Source organism: Apodemus sylvaticus, chromosome 6 (assembly GCF_947179515.1).
Source record: "Apodemus sylvaticus chromosome 6, mApoSyl1.1, whole genome shotgun sequence".
NCBI classification, from domain to species: domain Eukaryota; kingdom Metazoa; phylum Chordata; class Mammalia; order Rodentia; family Muridae; genus Apodemus; species Apodemus sylvaticus.
This window is the reverse complement of record NC_067477.1, coordinates 72,621,717-72,639,530: the sequence shown is the minus strand read 5'-3', so window position 1 is coordinate 72,639,530 and position 17,814 is coordinate 72,621,717.

Here is a 17,814-nt window from a genome sequence, read left to right as displayed (position 1 = left end):
TCTTCAATTCTATTCCATTGATCTTCCTGCCTGTCTGCACGCCAGTACTAAACAGTTTTTATCATTACTGCTCTATAGTAGAGCTTGAGTTCAGGGATGGTGATTCTCCCAGAAGACCTTTTGTTTTGGAGAATAGTTTTTGCTATCCTGGGTTTTTTATTATTCTAGATGAATTTGAGAATAGCTCTTTCCAGATCTATGAAGAATTGATTTGGGATTTTGATGGGGATTGTATTGAATCTGTAGATTGCTTTCAGCAAGATGGCCATGTTTACTATATTGATCCTGCCAATCCATGAACATGGGAGATCTTTTTATCTTCTGAGACTTTCTTCGATTTCTTTCTTCAGAGGCTTAAAGTTCTTGTCATATAGATCTTTCACTTGCTTCATTAGGGTCACACCTAGGTATGAAATATTATTTGGGACTATTGTGAAGGGTGTCTTTTCCCTAATTTCTTTCTCATCTTGCTTATTTTTGAATAGAGGAAGGCTACTGATTTGCTTGAGTTAATTTTATATCCAGTCACTTTGCTCAAGTTGTTTATCAGCTTTAGGAGTTCTCTAGTGCAATTCTTGGGGTCACTTAAGTGTACTATCATATCATCTGCAAATAGCGATATTTTGACTTCTTCCTTTCCAATTTCTTTGACCTCCTTTTGCTCCCTGATTGCTCTGGCTAGGACTTCAAGTACTATATTGAATAGATAGGGAGACAGTGGGCAGCCTTGTCTGGTCCCTGATTTTAGTGGGATTGTTTCAAGTTTCTCTCCATTTAGTTTGATGTTTGCTCCTGGCTTGCAGCATATTGCTTTCACTGTGTTTAGGTATGGGCCTTGGATTCCTGATCGTTCCAAGACTTTTATCATGAAGGGATGCTGGATTTTGTCAAAAGCCTTTTTAGCATTTAATGAAATGACCATGTGTTTTTTTCCTTTAGTTTGTTTATGTAGTGGATTACATTGAAGGATTTCTGTATATTGAACCATCCCTGCATCCCTGGGATGAAGCCTACCTGATCGTGGTGAATTAGTTTTGATACATTCTTGGATTCAGTTGGCCAGGATTTTGTTCAGTATTTTTGCATCAATGTTCATGAGGGAGATTGGTCTGAAGTTTTCTTTGTTTGTTCTTTGTTTAGTTTGATTATTTCCTGCCATTTACTCCTCTTGGTGGTCTTTGCTTCCTTTTGTTCTAGAGCTTTCAAGTGCACTGTCGAGCTGTTTGTGTAAGTTTTCTCCATTCTGTTTTTTGAGCCACTTAGAGCTATGAGTCTCTTAGCACTGCTTTCATTGTGTCCCATAAATTTTGGTATGATGTGTCTTCATTTTCATTAAATTCTAAAAAATCTTTAAATTTTTTCTTTGTTTTTTCCTTGAACAATCTATCATTGAGAAGAGCATTGTTCAAAGTCCATGTGTATGTGTGTTTTCCATTGCTTTTGTTTGAGCTTACGACCAGTCTTAGGCTGTAGTTATCTTATAAGATACATGGAATAATTTCAATATTTCTGTGTCCGTTGAGGCCTGTTTTGTGAACAATTATATGGTCAATTTTGGAGAAGGTACCATGAGGTACTGAGAAGAAGGTATATTCTTTTGCTTTAGGGTGGAATGTTCTATAAATATCTGTTAGATCAATTTGATCCATAACTTTTGTTAATTTCACTGTATCTCTGTTTAGTTTCTGATTCCATGATTTGTCCATTTTTGACAGTGGGGTGTTGAAGTTTCCCACTATTATTGTGTGGGTGCAATGCGTGCTTTGAGCTTTATTAAAGTTTCTTTTATGAATGTGGGTGCTCTTGTGTTCGGGGCATAGATGCTCAGAATTGAGAGCTCATCTTTAGACTTTTCCTTTGACCAGTATGAAGTGTCCATCCTTATCTTTTTTGACAACTTTTGGTTGAAAGTCAATTTTATCTGATATAAGAATGGCTACTCCAACTTGTTTCTTGGAACCATTTGCTTGGAAAATTGTTTTCCAACCTTTGATTCTTAAATAGTCACTCTCTTTGTCACTAAGTGGGTTTCTTGTATGCAGCAAAACATTGGGCCCTGTTTACATATCTACTCTGTTAGTCTATGTATTTTTATAGAAGAATTGAGACCATTGATATTAAGAGATATTGAGGAAAAGTGATTGTTGCTTACCATTATCTTCTTAGTTAAAGGTGACATTCTGGTTGTATAACTATCTTCTATTGGGTTTTTTGAAAGATTACCTTACTGCTTTTTCTATGGTGTGGTTTGCTGCCTTGTGTTGGTGTTTTCCACTCATTATCCTTGGTAGAGCTGGATTTGTGGAAAGATACTGTCTAAATTTGCTTTTGTCATGGAATGTCTTATTTTCTCCGTCTATAGTAATTGAAAGTTTTGTTGGGTATAGTAGTCGGGGCTGCCATTTATGTTCTCATAAGGGTCTATTTGACATCTGCCCAGGCTCTTCTGGCTTTCATAGTCTCTGGTGAGAAGTCTGGTATAATTCTGATAGGTCTGCCTTTATATGTTACTTGATGTTTTTCTCTCACTGCTTTTAATATTCTTTCTTAATTTAGTGCATTTGGTGTTTTGATTATTATGTGATAGGAGGAATTTCTGCTCTGGTCCAATCTGTTTGGAGTTCTGCAGGCTTCCTGTATGTTCATGGGCATCTCTTTCTTTAGGTTAGGGAAGTTTTCTTCTATAATTTTGTTGAAGATATTTATTGGCCCTTTAAGATGTAAATCCTCACTTTCTTCTATCCCTATAATCCTTAGGTTTGGTCTTCTCATTGTGTCTTGGATTTCCTGGATGATTTTGGTTAAAAGCTTTTTATATTTTGCATTTTCTTTGACTGTTGAGTCAATGTTTTCTATGAAAGCTTCAGCATCTGAGATTCTTTCTTCTATCTCTTGTATTCTGTTGTTGATGCTTGCATCTATGACTCCTGAATTCTTTCCAAGGTTTTCTATCGTCAGAGATGTCTCACTTTGTGATTTCTTTATTGATTCTATTTCCAGTTTTAGCTACTGGATAGTTTTGTTCAGTTCCTTCACTTGTTTGTTTGTTTGTTTCCTGAAATTCTTTAAGGAATTTTTGTATTTCCTCTTTAAGAACTTCTAGCTGTTGATCCATGTTCTTCTGTGTTTCTTTTAGGGATTTTTGTGATTCCTCTTTAAGGGCTTCTGCATGTTGACCTATGTTCTCCCATAATTTCCTATGGGATTTTTGTATTGCCTCTTTAAAGGCTTCAACCTGTTGACCCATGTTCTCCTGTATTTCTTTAAGAGATTTTTGTGTTTCCTCTTTAAGGGCTTCTACGTTTTGATCCATATTCCCTTGTATTTCTTTAAGGGATTTTTGTGCTTCTACCTGTTGACCCATGTTCTCTTGTATTTCTTTAAGGGAGTTATTTATGTCCTTCTTGAAGGCCTCCATCAGTGATATGAGATGTGATTTTAAATCTAGTTCTTGCTTTTCTGATGTGATGGAGTATGCAGGATTTGCTGTTGTGGGAGAACTGGCTTCTGATGGTGCCATGTTGCCTGGTAAAGATCTTTTGTTTGCCTTTGGCCATTTCATTATCTCTAGTGCTGGCTGGTCTTGCTGTCTCTATCTTCTCTGTCTTGCAGTCCTGTGTTTCTGTACTCCTGGATTCTCTTTCTGTCCAATGCCCTGCAAACAGCTGTTTCTCCAGGAAGTATCAGGTGATAGGGTCTCCCCTTTGGTGGACTTGGCAAGAGTCGAATGCCCTGCAGGCTGTTAACTCTCAAATGATCTACTGCTAATGGATCTTGAATGCCCTGTTGATGCTGGTTCTCAAATGCCCCAATTCTGCCTGTTCAAATTCATTGCTGCTGCCAGTTCTCAAATGACCTTTTCCTGCCAATTCTGGGATGCCCTGCTCCTGTTGGTTCTCTAATACCCTGCTCATGTTGGTTCTCTAGAGAGTATCAGGAAGTGGGGTCCTCTCTGTGCCAGATGTGGCACAGGTCTACCACATCTGATGGAAAGGGGTGGTGATGGGGAGGGGGAGGAGGGAAGAGTAGAAGGGTCGGAAGGGGGAGTGGTGGTCTGGATGTTGCTGGGTAGTAAGTCCCAGAGCAGAGAGGCTTGGGGACTTTAGGTGGTGGTGGGTTATTCTTACCTAATACCCTGCTCCTGTTGGTTCTCTATAGAGAATCATGAAGTGGGATCCTCTCCATGCCAGATGTGGTACAGGTCTACCACATCTGAAGGAAAGCAATAGCAAATTTTCTAGTAAGTGTAAACAACTCATTATTGATTGATGATGTATCAAAGAAGAAATCAAATATTATCTAGAACTAAATGAAATTGAAACAGCACAAGAAAATAAAATAAATTATAAGACAGAAATTTAAGCATTGTAAGCATATACAGTTAAGAACTCAGAAAGATCACAAATGTGTTAAAGGTGCACATGAAGACCTTGGAAAATCAAGATCAAAACAAAACCAAATCCAGTAGATTGGAAAAAATAACACCCAAACAAGATGTTTATAGAATACAAAGTATAAAAAGAATCATAGAACCAAAGATCTGGGTCGTTGAGAGGATAAGAAGATAAAAAGACCCAGGGCCCAACAAAGAAAAGAATGAAGGACCAAAATTCATAGGACCCAAAAGGATCAGGTTAACATGACAACAGACACCAAAGGAAACTCAGAATATCATAAGGGAATATGTTAAGAATCTATATCGTGAAGTATGGAAAAAAACCTAAAAGAAATGGATAGATATCTAGATTAATCTAAACTTTTCAAGTTTAAGTAAGAAGAAAGATCAGTAAACTAATCATATGCATAAAAATGAGGAGACTGGAACAGTAATAAAATGCCTTCCTCCAAAAATAAGTAAATATGCCTAGGGACCTCACAGATTGAGAGAAACCCAGGTAAGCTACCCACCAAAACTTCCTCTCCATGTCACTATCTCAGCATGTCTCCAACCTATCTTTAGTCTCTTTCTCTCCCACTTGCTATTCCCCAGCCTCCAACAAGGGCATAGACTCCCTGCTCTACTAGAGACCTTGGAGACTGGGAGAAGTCCAGGTAGTTTGCCTGTGTGCTACACTCCCTCGACTCTTGGCCTACACTCACCCTACCCCCAATCTACCACTCTCATTGTTACCATATACCAGTCCCCAACTGGATGAAGATTCACTACTATACCAGAGAATAGCATGGGGCAGAGATTTTCTGTTGTACTAGAAATCTCACAGATAAGAAAAGTACAGGGAGACTGTTCTTCCTTCCAGACTTCCCCACTCTCCCACAATAAGGTGTCCTCCCAATCATATCCTCCAGTCTGCACCCTCCTAGTTGCTGTGTCCCAGCCACCAAATGGTGCAGAGATTCACTACTCTCCCAGAGACCAAACAGACTAGGAGAACTCCAGGTAGGTTGCTTGCCACTCAATTTCCGCCAATCTCTGACTATCTCATCATACTTGGAGAATCCCAGACTACACAGAGTAAAAGTCGATAGAGGAACCATAAACCAAGGAACAAAACACTCATGCAACAAAGGTATACTCAGAAAATGCAACTAGACCTATAATTACTCCAAACCCAGATGTCTAGAGGCTACCAGAAGAATGTAAGAAAAAACAGCCAATGTATAAGGCCACTACCAGAAACTAGCTAACCTATTACAGCAATCCCAGAATATTCAAAAAAGACATACACACACACACACTCACACACACACACACACATACACACACACACACACAGAGAGAGAGAGAGAGAGAGAGAGAGAGAGACAGAGACAGAGACAGAGACAGAGAGAGACAGAAAGAGAGACAAAGAGAGAGAAGCACAAGAACAAAACCTAAAACTCAACATTATGAAGGTGATTGATATTTGTAAGGAAAAAAATAATAAATCTCTTAGCAAAATTCTGGAAAGCACAAACAAGGGGAAGAAATGAATAAATCCATTAAAGAAAGCTGATAAAAACAAACAGTTAAAGAAAAGAAATGAAACTCCTCAAATCCTGAACATGGAAATAGAATTAATAAAGAAAACACAAACAGAGGGACAGAAAATCTAGACAAGGAAATCAAAACTACAGATCCAAACATCACCAGCAGAAAACAAGAGAGAGGGAATAGAGAATCTCAGACATTGAAGATATAATGGAAGAAATAGATACATCAATTAAAAAGAATGTTAAATTTAAATTTTTCTCAATATAAAACCTCCAGGAAGTTCAGAACAACGTGAAAAGATCAAACCTATGTCAAATAGTAATAGGAGATTTCTAGCTGAAAGTCCAAGAAACATTTTTAAGAAAATCATGGAAGAAATAATTCCTAACCTAAAGAATGTCTATTAAATTACAAAAAAGAAAACCTTACAGAATACCAAATAGATAGAAAAAGAAAAGGAAGTCCCCTCACCACATAATAATCAAAACACTGAATATTCAGAACAAAGAATACTAAAAGCTACAAGGAAAAAGAACAGGAAACATATGCAGACAGACCTATTAGAATTGCACTCAACTTCTCAGTGGAAATTCTAAAAGCCAGAAGGGCCTAGGGAGATGTTCTACAGACTCTCATAGAGCACAGATGCCAGTCTAGACTACTGTACCCAGAAAAACTTGCAACAATCATAGAAGGGATATGTGGTATACATATATATGCCACAAAGCAACATTTATACAATATCTAGTTACAAACCCAGCTCTACAGAGGTTCTAGAAGAAAAATTTGAACCCAAGGAGGTCAATTACACCCATGAAACAGAGACAATAAATAATCTAACACATGACAAACAAAAGAAGAGAAGCAAACATACACATATGCACAAATACTACCACCAGCACCGCCATAAACAAGAAAATAATAGTAATAGCAATCATTGCTTATTCATAACTTTCAATATCATTAGACTCAATTTTCCAATAAAAAGATGCTGAATTTATGTGAAAACAGAATACATGCTTCTTCCGCATACAAGAAAAATAACTCAACATCAAAGTCAGACATTATCTAAGATTTAAAAGTTGGAAAAATATTTGCAAGACAGAAGAAAAAAGAAGCAATATAGTCATAATATCTAACAAAATATATCTGTAACAAAAATTATTCAAACGAGATGGGTAAAAACACTTTATTTGCATCAAAGTAAAATCCATCAAGATGACTTCTCAGTTCTGAACATCTATGCCACATACAAAGGCAACCACATTTGTAAAAGAAATATTAATAAAGCTTAAGCCAAACATAGAACCCCATACATTAATAGTAGTAGACTTCAACACCCCACTCTCACTAATGGACAAGTTATCGACATAAACTAAAGAGAAGAACAATAGAACTAGCAGGCATTATGACTCAAATGGACCTAATAGGTATTATAGAACATTTTATTCAAAGACCAAAGAACATACTTTCTTCCCAGCACCTCACAGAATCTTCTCCAAAAAACTGACCATATATTTGGAAACAAAGCAAATCTTAACAGATAAAAAATATTGAAATACCCCCTGTATCTTATCTGACAACTATGGATTTAAGCTGGATTTTAACAATAGAAACAACATTAAATTCATTGAAACTGAACAACGCTCTACTGAATGACCACTAGACTAAGGAAGAAATAAAGAAATAAAAGACTTTCATGAAAGTGAAGACACAATGTACCAAAACTTATGGGACATAATGAAACTAGTGCTAAAAAGAAAGTTTATACCATGAAGTGCCTACATACAGAAGTCAGAAAGATCTCCTAATAGTAATTTCACAGCAACCTGAAAGCTCTAGAGAAAAATAAGCAAACATAAGAAAGAGTAGGCATCAGAGCGTAGTCAACCTGAGGGCTAAATCAGAGCTACATTAATTGATTCTTTTAGAAAATAAGTATCATAGACAAAGCCTTATCAAAATTAACTCAAACAAACAGAGAGAATATCCAAACAATCAAAAACAGAGGCAAAGGGGGGTATATAACAACCAAGGAAATTCAAAGAATCATTAGGTCATACTTCAAAAGCCTATGCTTTACATAATTGAAAAATGTAAAAGAAATGGACAATTTTCTTGATATATCAAACTTTCCAAAGTTAAATCAAGATTAGATAAATAATATAAAAAGGTCTATAAAACCTAAGGAAATAGAAGCAGTCATGAAGAGTTTCCCAACCAAAAATGTCCAGAGTCAGTTGACTTTAGTACAGAATTCTACCAAACATTTAAAGAGTTAATACCAATACTCCTCAGATTATTTCACAAAACAGAAACAGAAACAACACTGAGAAATTCATTTTATGAGGCCATAGGTACCATGATACCCAAACTATACAAAGACTCAATAAAGAGAATTACAGACCAATTTCCTTCATGAACATTGATGCAAAAACATCCACTAAAATGCTTGCAAGCCGAATTGAAGAACATATAAAAATACTGTCATCCAATATTGTCAACAAGAACGCTTTATCAGAGAGATGCAGGGCTGGTTCAATATATGAAAGTCTGTCAGTATAATGCACTATATAAACACACTGAAAGAAAAAATATCAATTGATTATTTCATTAAATTCTGTAAAGCATTGATAAAAAACCAACCTTTGACAAAAATCTAACACCCCCTCATCACTAAAGTTTTGAAGTCTGGGAATACAAGTTACATATCTAAACATAATACAGGCAATATACAGAAAGCAGATAGCCAGTATCAAATTAAATGAAGAGTAACTCAAAGCAATTTCACCAAAATCCAGAAAAAGGTAAGGCTGTCTGTTCTTTGAATATCTATTCAATATAGCACTTTAAGTTTTAGCTCAAGCAGTAAGACAACAAAAGGAGATAAAGAAGTTACAAATTGGAAAGGAAGAAATCAAAGTATTGCTATTTGTAGATGATATAATAGTATACATAACTTAACACAGAAAGTCTATCAAATAATTCCTAAGATTGATTAACACATTCAGTGCAGTGGCTGGATACAAGATTAACTCACAAAAATCAGTAGCTCTCTTATATACAAATGATAAGAGAACTGAGAATGAAATCAGGAAATATCTTCACAATAGTCACAAATAATATAAAAAATCATAGGGTAACTAAACATGTGGAAGACTTATGACAAGAAATTCTAGTCAGTGAAGAAAGAAATTAAGAGAAAATGGAAATATCTCTCATGCTCATAGATCATTAGAGTTAACATAGTAAAAATTGCAGTTTTACCAAAAGAAATCTACAGATTTAGTGCAATATTCATCAAAATTCCAACACAATTCTTTACAGGTCTTAAAAGAACAATGCTCAACTTCAGATGGATAAACAAATATTCTAGGTTAACTAAAACAATCCTGTATATATATAAAAAAAAAACTTCCTGAAGTATCAGCATCCATGATTTTAAGCTGTACTACACAGCTATAGTAATAAAAATAATATGGTATTGGCATGAAACCAGACAGGCTTATCAATGGAATCGAATAAAAAACACAGATGTAAATGTATACACCCATGGATACCTGGTTTTTGATAAGACTCCAAATTATACAATGGACAAAACGAAAGCATCTTCAACAAATAATGTTTGTCTAACGGGATTCTACATGCAGAAGAATGCATACATATACATATTTATCATCCTGCACAAACCTATCATTTGGATAAAATACCTCAACACAAAACCAGATACACTGAATCTAATAGAAAAGAAGGTTGAGAATATCCTTGAATACATATATAGGAGACAAAGTCTTGAAGAGAACAATAGTTCAGGCACCAGAATCAACAATTAATAAATGATACTTCACAAAGTAGAAAAGCTTCTACAAGGCAAATTATACCATCAGTAAAACAAAACAACTGCTTACAGAACTGGAAAATATTTTCCCGAAGTCTATGTCTGACAGAGGGCTAATTTCAAAAATAAATAAAGAACCTGAGAAACTAGACATTAACAAACCAAATAATCTTATGTTAAACTGTAAAAAAAAAATAGAACTAAACAGAGAATTCTCACCAGAGGAATCTCATGTATCCCAGTAGCTCTTGAAGAAAATTTCAACTTCCTTAGCCATCAGGGAAACACAATATAAAGCAACTTTGAGATTCTATTTTATACCTGTCAGAATGGCTAAGATAAAATAAAATGTGACAGTTCATGCTGGGGAGGATGCAGAGCAAGGAATACTGTCTTCCATCGTATGTGGGAGTTCAAACTTGCACAGCCACTTTGAAAATCAACAAGGTGGTTCCCTGCACTAAATTGAGGAATCGATCTACCACAAGACCCAATTATACCACTCCTGGACATATAACCAAAAGATGCTCTATTCTACCACAAAGGCACTTTCTGAACTATGTTCATAGCAGCTTTTTTCATAAAAGCCAGAAATTAGAAACAACCTGAATGTACCTCAATCAAAAAATGGAGAAAGACTATATGCACATTTACTCTGCTGTTAAAAACAATGACATCTTGAAATTTGCAGGCAAATAGATAGAACTAGAAAGAAAAACTATCCAGAGTGAAGCAACCCAGACCCAGAAAGAAAAACATGGTATTCACTTACTTATAAGTGAAAATTAACTACAAAGAAACTGATAACCATGCTATAACCACCAGACCCAAAGAACTTAATTAATACGGAGGGCTCTTGTTCTTACTGGAAAGTGGATGTAGAATAGCTATTTCAGGTAGACTAGGGGTAGGTGGGGAAGGGAACAGGAGGGATCAGGTTGGGAGAGGACAGAGAGAGAGAGAAAGTATTGGGAGAGATAAATTGGGGGAAGTTCAGGGACATGATAAAAACCCAATTCAATGGATGATCCCAGGAATTTATTAGGGTGACCCTCACTAATATTTCTAGTATTGGGGAATACAGAGCTGAAATCAGCCATCTCCTATGAAAGCCAGATAAGACTTTCTGTAGAGAGTCTGAGATGCAATCACAGTCCCAAAACATTTGACCTACAATTTGTCCTGCCCTACTTGGGTAAAGATGGCACAGAAATTGTGGACGTGACTAGTAAATGACTGTCACAAGAGGAAGACCAACCCTGAACAAAAACTTAGAGGCCTGATGGCACCCAGGCCTGGGATAGAAGCATACACAGCAGGCAAAAACAAATGTCAATAAAATGATGCCTAATGATATTTTGCTATACTCATAGACTGGTGCCCAGCCCAACTGTCATCAGAGAGGATTCACTCAGCAACTGATGGAAATAGATGCAGAGACACACAGCAAAACATTAGGCAGAATTTGAGAAATCTTGCTGAGGAATCAGGAAGAAGGATTATAGAGTCAGAGAGGTAAAGAATGGACACCACGGCCCTTTGGATTGTGGGAGCAAGGCAGACACAATGTTAGTTCTGCCTTCCTATAGGCAGGAGGCTGTTAGTTCGGGTGGCAGATCCTGGTGAATTGCCACCAGAAGATTTCTAACATAGAATAGTTGATAAATCTAGGATGCTAAATTCTGCTTCCAAAGATTGTTATCTGCTGATTCTAAATTAAGATTGTCTGGTGTCTTCCTTCTCACGGCAATTCTACTGAGCTCTAGGGAAAGGCAAATGCCCCATGGCAGAGCTAAAGGCATCCTTAGACAAGTTGATCATTAGACTGTTGAGATCACACCGGATGATCCTAGCGTCCTATGGAGAGGGCCGTGTGGCACGGATCAGAGACCACATCTCAGAAACACACCTCCTCAAGCTTTCAAGTGCCTGAGCAATTGAAGCCTATTAGGGATCCTGAGCTAGACCACCCTTCTAACTGCTCCTGATTCCTCACTCCAGCAACTGTGTAAAATGACACTTAAACTAAGTGGGCCAAATTTTAAATTTTTAATTTTAAATTCTAATTTAATTTAAAATTTAAAATTTTAAATTAAATTAATTTAAATTTCTTAAACTAAGGAAAGGGACAATTCATTTTGCAACAGATATTTGAATTCCATCGCATGTGGCTCATTCCCAGCCTCAATTTTTATAAAACTGGCAAAAGAATGGAGTGGGGATGACTTGTGATGATAAAAACATAGAAAACCCTCGCCCTCCTCAAAAAAAAAAAAAAAAAAAAAAAAAAAAAGAACAGACACCATGAGAAAACCTGCAGTATCAACAAACCTGAACTCACAATAGCATAGCTCACTTATACCAAACTGATAATCAGGGAGCCTATATGGATTTCACCTAGGCCCTCTCTTTGTATATATGCTATAGTTGTGTAGCTTGGGGTTTTTGTGGGACTCCTAACAGAGTGAGTGAGGGCTGTCTCTAATGCTTTCTCCCATTTTGTGAAACGTTTCCTCCGACAGGATTGCCTTAGTATGAGGGCCTTGGTTGATGCCCCTGGGAGGCCTACCCTTTTCTGATGGGAAACAGAGTGGATGGAGAGGAGAAAGTGTGGGGAAATGGAGGCTGTGGGGAGCAGAGGGAGAGAGGGAAAACTGAGGACAACCCGAGTGGGGGCAGAAGAGGAGACACGGATATCCAGATGGCTTCACACATATTTCTGGTGTTTTGGAGAGGTTAGAAATATTGGGATAAGACCTTATCATTGTACATTGGCATTATGTAATTGGGAGATTTATATACATAAAGATATTTGGTTAACTATGCAAGCTTAAGAGTCATGCTTTACCAGGTATTTGGGTGCAGAGAAGGAGCACGGGACCCCTGCCATTTAGAGTCTATGGCAGAGAAGAAACACAGCTGGGATGCTCTGGGAGCTAACTGGGAAAGATTGGCTTGACTGCAAATGTGAGAGCTGCCCTGTGGAGACACGCCAGGACTTATTGCAGAGGCCTGGCAGGGTAGTACACTTCATTAATTATTTACCCCTACAGGTAATTGTTCCAGATCTCAAGATATATTACAGAGTCAGAGTAATAAAAATTTAGGTATTGGTTTAAAAACAGACATGTAGACCAAAGAAACAAAGTAGAGGATACAAACATGAATATAACAAAATATAGATATATGATATTTGACAAAGATTCCAAAAACTCAGTAGTCAAAAGATAGTATTCTACAATTTGTGCTTGGAAAACAGTGTAAGTATAAAATTGGACCTGTATATACTACCTTGTGCAAAGATGAAACCTAAAACTGCTAGACCTTGAACTATAAAATATAGACATATGAAAGTATTTTCTGAGTAAGACCTCTTTATTCAAGAATTACGGCAAACAACTAAGCAAAAAGTGAGGCCTCACAACACTTAGAACTTCTGCACAACTAAAGATACTATCAATTGAAAGTTGATAGTGCAACTTCAATTTAAGATAAAGCCCAAGGAGTAGGAGAGAATCTTTGCTAGCTATACATCTGACAAATATGAACCAAAAAAACTCAAAGAAGAAGAAGAAAGAAGAAGAAGAAGAAGAAGAAGAAGAAGAAGAAGAAGAAGAAGAAGAAGAAGAAGAAGAAGAAGAAGAAGAAGAAGAAGAAGAGAAGAAGAAGAAGAGGAGGAGGAGGAAGAAAAGGAGGAGGAGAAGGAGGAGGAAGAGGAGGAGGAAGAAAGAAAAATTGAATGACAGAGAGAAGCTTTTAGAGAAGGTGATAGAGTCTATGATGTGGAAAATTAGTAAGATGAAGCTTTATTGGGTGGGGAAGTAGATCAATATTGAGAGAGAAGAGGGAAGAGAAATATACAAGGAGACATACTATTGTGTCTTTATTGAAAATAAATATATTACAAATATTTTGTATATGTATGTAAATCATTTACATGGGGTATGCCACTTAAGATGATAATTTTTGTCTCAAGAGCCATCAAAGATTTAACAATATCCCCAATCCAGGGGTGAAAACCTTCCTTTAAGGTATTGTCCAAGGACTCCAAGGGACTGGAAGAACATGATAGGCTACTGCCATAGCCTTTGGTTTCCTTGCAGACAAATCAACTTTCTGAAGACAGTACTTTATACAAAGAACTTCAAGGAATCAAGATGGAACTGATTTAACAGCCTCCTCCCTGAGGAAAACCTCTCTTGTAGAATCTGAAGGTACTTTGCAAGTTGCTCAGGGAAAGAAGAAATCAGTAGTCCTACCCATATGTTAAGCCTACCAATGATAACAATGACCAGCATGACATGACACCTCCCAGTATGAAATAGTGCACAAGTAGCTTGAGAGCAAAAGCCTGCAATTAAGACCTGTTCAATGGAAGAAATTGAACTGGTCTTAATGCCTGGTACTATTATCCTCAATAAGTTCCTGTAACTGGTAAGGCCATGAACCCTAGAGAACCCACTACTCCCCCTTTCCTAAACTTGTATAACTCCTAACATCGTTCTCAATATTTGTCATATCCACAGTTAAGTGAAGTTTTACCCCTTATCCAAGATACTTCTTTATCCAGCCAACAGGAACTGTCACAGAAATCCATAACTGGTCAAAATGCAGACAACAACTAATCAGATGCTGCTGTTCATCTTAATCAACGGGTATATCTACAATACAATCCCTACACCCAGGACTCAGGAAACATCACAGACAAGGGGACAGAATGGCTGTAAGAGCCATTGGATCAGGATATCTACTTCAAGTTAGCATCCTCTATATGACAGACAGGAGTGGAGCAGGAAATATTAATAATATGGTCATCTAGTAAGACTTACATGATGGCAATACCAGTCAACAGTGAATTTGGAGAGTCTCACAAGTCTCTACTCCTAGCTCAAGAGCCATAGGTAATTAATGGCTGTTAAGAGAAAGGGAACCTTCCCAATGGATGAGACTATTGATAAGTTAGACAACCTCAAGTGTCAGCCTTAATGTGAGCAATAATTGGTGGAGCCATCTGTATATATATAACTCATATATTATATGTATTTTGTGCTTGTGTTTCAATAATAACTTAAAAAGCAGTTTCAACTTGAGAAGGGCTATATGAGGCCTTGACAGATTTGGAGCTAGAAGACAGCATGGTATAAATACATACTTAATGATTGAACTTTAAAAATATAAATAATGTAGCAGAGGATGGTTTTGTCTGACATCAGTGGGAGGGGGAGCCCTTGATCCTGTGGCAATTTGATGCCCCAGCATAAGGGGATGCTGCAATGGTGGAGCAGGACATGGTGGGTGGGTTGGGGAAAACTCTCATAGAGGCAAAGAGGAGGGGAGAGAGGGTAGCTGTGAGGGGGGGTTTGTGGGGGTAACCAGGAAATGGGATATCATTTGAAATATAAGCAAATGGAATGATTAATAAAAAAGAAAAGAAATGTAACTAAAAAGAAAACAAAATATGACAACATATTTTGCTGACAAGAATTTGGGCAAAGCGTGTTAGAGTATGAACTGGACAGCCGCTATGGAAATAAACATACATTTGGTGGCTGAACAGATGGTCCAAAGGTTAAGAGCACTTCTTGCTCTTACAGACTTCCTAGGTATGGTTCAGACATCAATGTGCCTGCTAAAAAAGGTCTGCAATTCTATTTCCAGGGGATTCATTGCCCTCTTTTGACCTTCAAAGGCACTGGATGTAGCCAGTGAACAGATATACATGCAGGCGTACACATAAGATGAGAACTATTTCACCTAGGTATATGACTTTGAATTTCCAATAATCAAAAGATGCTATTTCCTACCACAGATAAAACTTATACATCTTTGCTGATTGATGGTCAAGTCACAATTACAATGAAATATGGCTAGTTTAGATGTCATTAGCAGATGAACACATAATGAAAATTCGTTATATATGCACAACAACCTAAAATAAAGTTGTGTCATTTCAGCAAGAAGGGTGAACTTAAAAATTATTTATTGATTAAGATAATCCAAGTTCCAAAACAAAAAAACTGCATTTTCCTCTTTCATGAGGTGATATTATCGTCTAATTTTTATATATGTTCTTATATGTCTAAGTAAGTGTGGATAATGGATAAAAATTAGGAAACTAGATAAGAAGTCATAGAAGGAGCAAATACCCTTTAAATTAGGTAGGCGATGAAGGCTGTAGAACACAAGTGGTGTGAAATTGGAAAGAGGAATACTGGAAGCAGAGGTGAGGCAGGGTAGGGTGGGGACGGGGAGAAGCAGGGTATGTTTGTTAAAACAAAAATTAAGCATGTAAAAAAAAGCGCCATAAGGAGATATGTTACTTTGTGCTTTCACAGAAAGGGGAAATTGAATGCAAATGATTAGAGTGCATCCAAACCTTGGGCTTAATTGATTGTGTTCAGCAGCTCAACATTTATGTATCAACATTAGCAATGCTGCTTTAGCAGATATAAGTGCTTCTATCACGTGAGCCTTTTCATAAGGGAAGAAAAGTTCCTTTGTAGCCCTAGTCTAACTGAATGATAGCGAAAGGATGCTAAATTTTGTCAAAGGCCTTTCCACACAGGATAAAGGTTTGGTCCTTTTTCACTTTTACTATTTTACTATTCAGTTTTACTATTACAGAAATACACTTTGGAATGTCAAGACAGACTTATTCCCTGCAGTATCTATCAGTTGTCTATAGCATGTAATCATTTCATGCATTGCTGGATTCACTTATTATTTTGCACAGAAATTTTGTGCTTTAATTATTTAAAAATGTTATTTCTTTTTCAAGATGACATTTTCAGAATAAATGGAAATCATAGAATGAATAAAAATCTGCTTAAGCCTTTTTGTTTAGAAGACTTTTTAATGGACTGGCACCAATTAAGAAGAATATAGGTTTTAAGGAATGTCTGCATAATTTCTTGAATTTATTGGGATCTTTTGTTATGTCTCCCTTTTCATCTCTAATTTTATTGGTTTGGACCCTCTCTGCTTAGTTTGTCCAGAGGTTTGTAAACCTTGTTTATTTAAAAAAAAAAAAAAACTCTTCATTTCACTGATTTCTTGCATGCTTCAGTTTTGTTTCTCTTCAATTTTAACTTCGACAAAACAAGTTTATACTGTTCATTAATTTATTTATATGTTCTTATCTCTTATATGACAACCAAACCATGGTTTGTCTCCCCTCTCTACTCTCAGACTCATTCTGCCCACCTCAGATCCACTTCTCTGTTTCCCTCAGAAAAGAGAAGGCTTCTCAGAGATATCAACCCAACATGACATAGCCAGATGCAAAAAGACTAGGCACCTCCCCTCAAATCAAGCTGGGACAAGGCAACCCAGTAGGAGGAAAGGGGTCTCAAAAACAGATAAAAGAGTCAGACACAGCCCTTGTGCTCCCAGTATTGAGTCCCACAGAAATACTGTACTGGCTGGTTTTGTGTGTCAACTTGACACAGGCTACAGTTATCACAGAGAACGGAGTTTCATTTGGGGAAGTGCCTCCATGAGATCCAGCTGTGGGGCATTTTCTCAATTAGGGATCAAGAGGGATAGACCCCTTGAGGGTGGTGCCATCCCCAAGCTAGTATTCTTGTGTGCTATAAGAGAGCAAGCTGAGCAAGCCAGAGGAAACAAGCCAGTAAGAAATCCCTTCATGGTCTCTGCATCAGCTCCTGCTTCCTGACCTGTTTGAGTTCCAGTCCTGACTTTCTTTGGTGATCAACAGTTAATGTGGAAAGTGTAAGCTGAATAAACCCTTTCCTCCCCAACTTGCTTCTTGGTCATGATGTTTGTGAAGGGATAGAAACCCTGACTAAGACAAATACTAAGCTAAACAACCATAACATACATGCAGAGGTCCTAGGTCAGACCCATAAAGGCTCCCTGATTATCGGTTCAGTTCTGTGAGCCCAAGCCCTGGTTAATTGATTCTGTGGGCAGTGTTCTTGTGATATCCTTGACCCCTCTAGGTTTCTCTCCACCTTTGGCTGGATTCCCAGACCTCTGTTTGGCTGTGGTTCTCTTCATCTGCTCTTACCAGGTGCTGTATGAA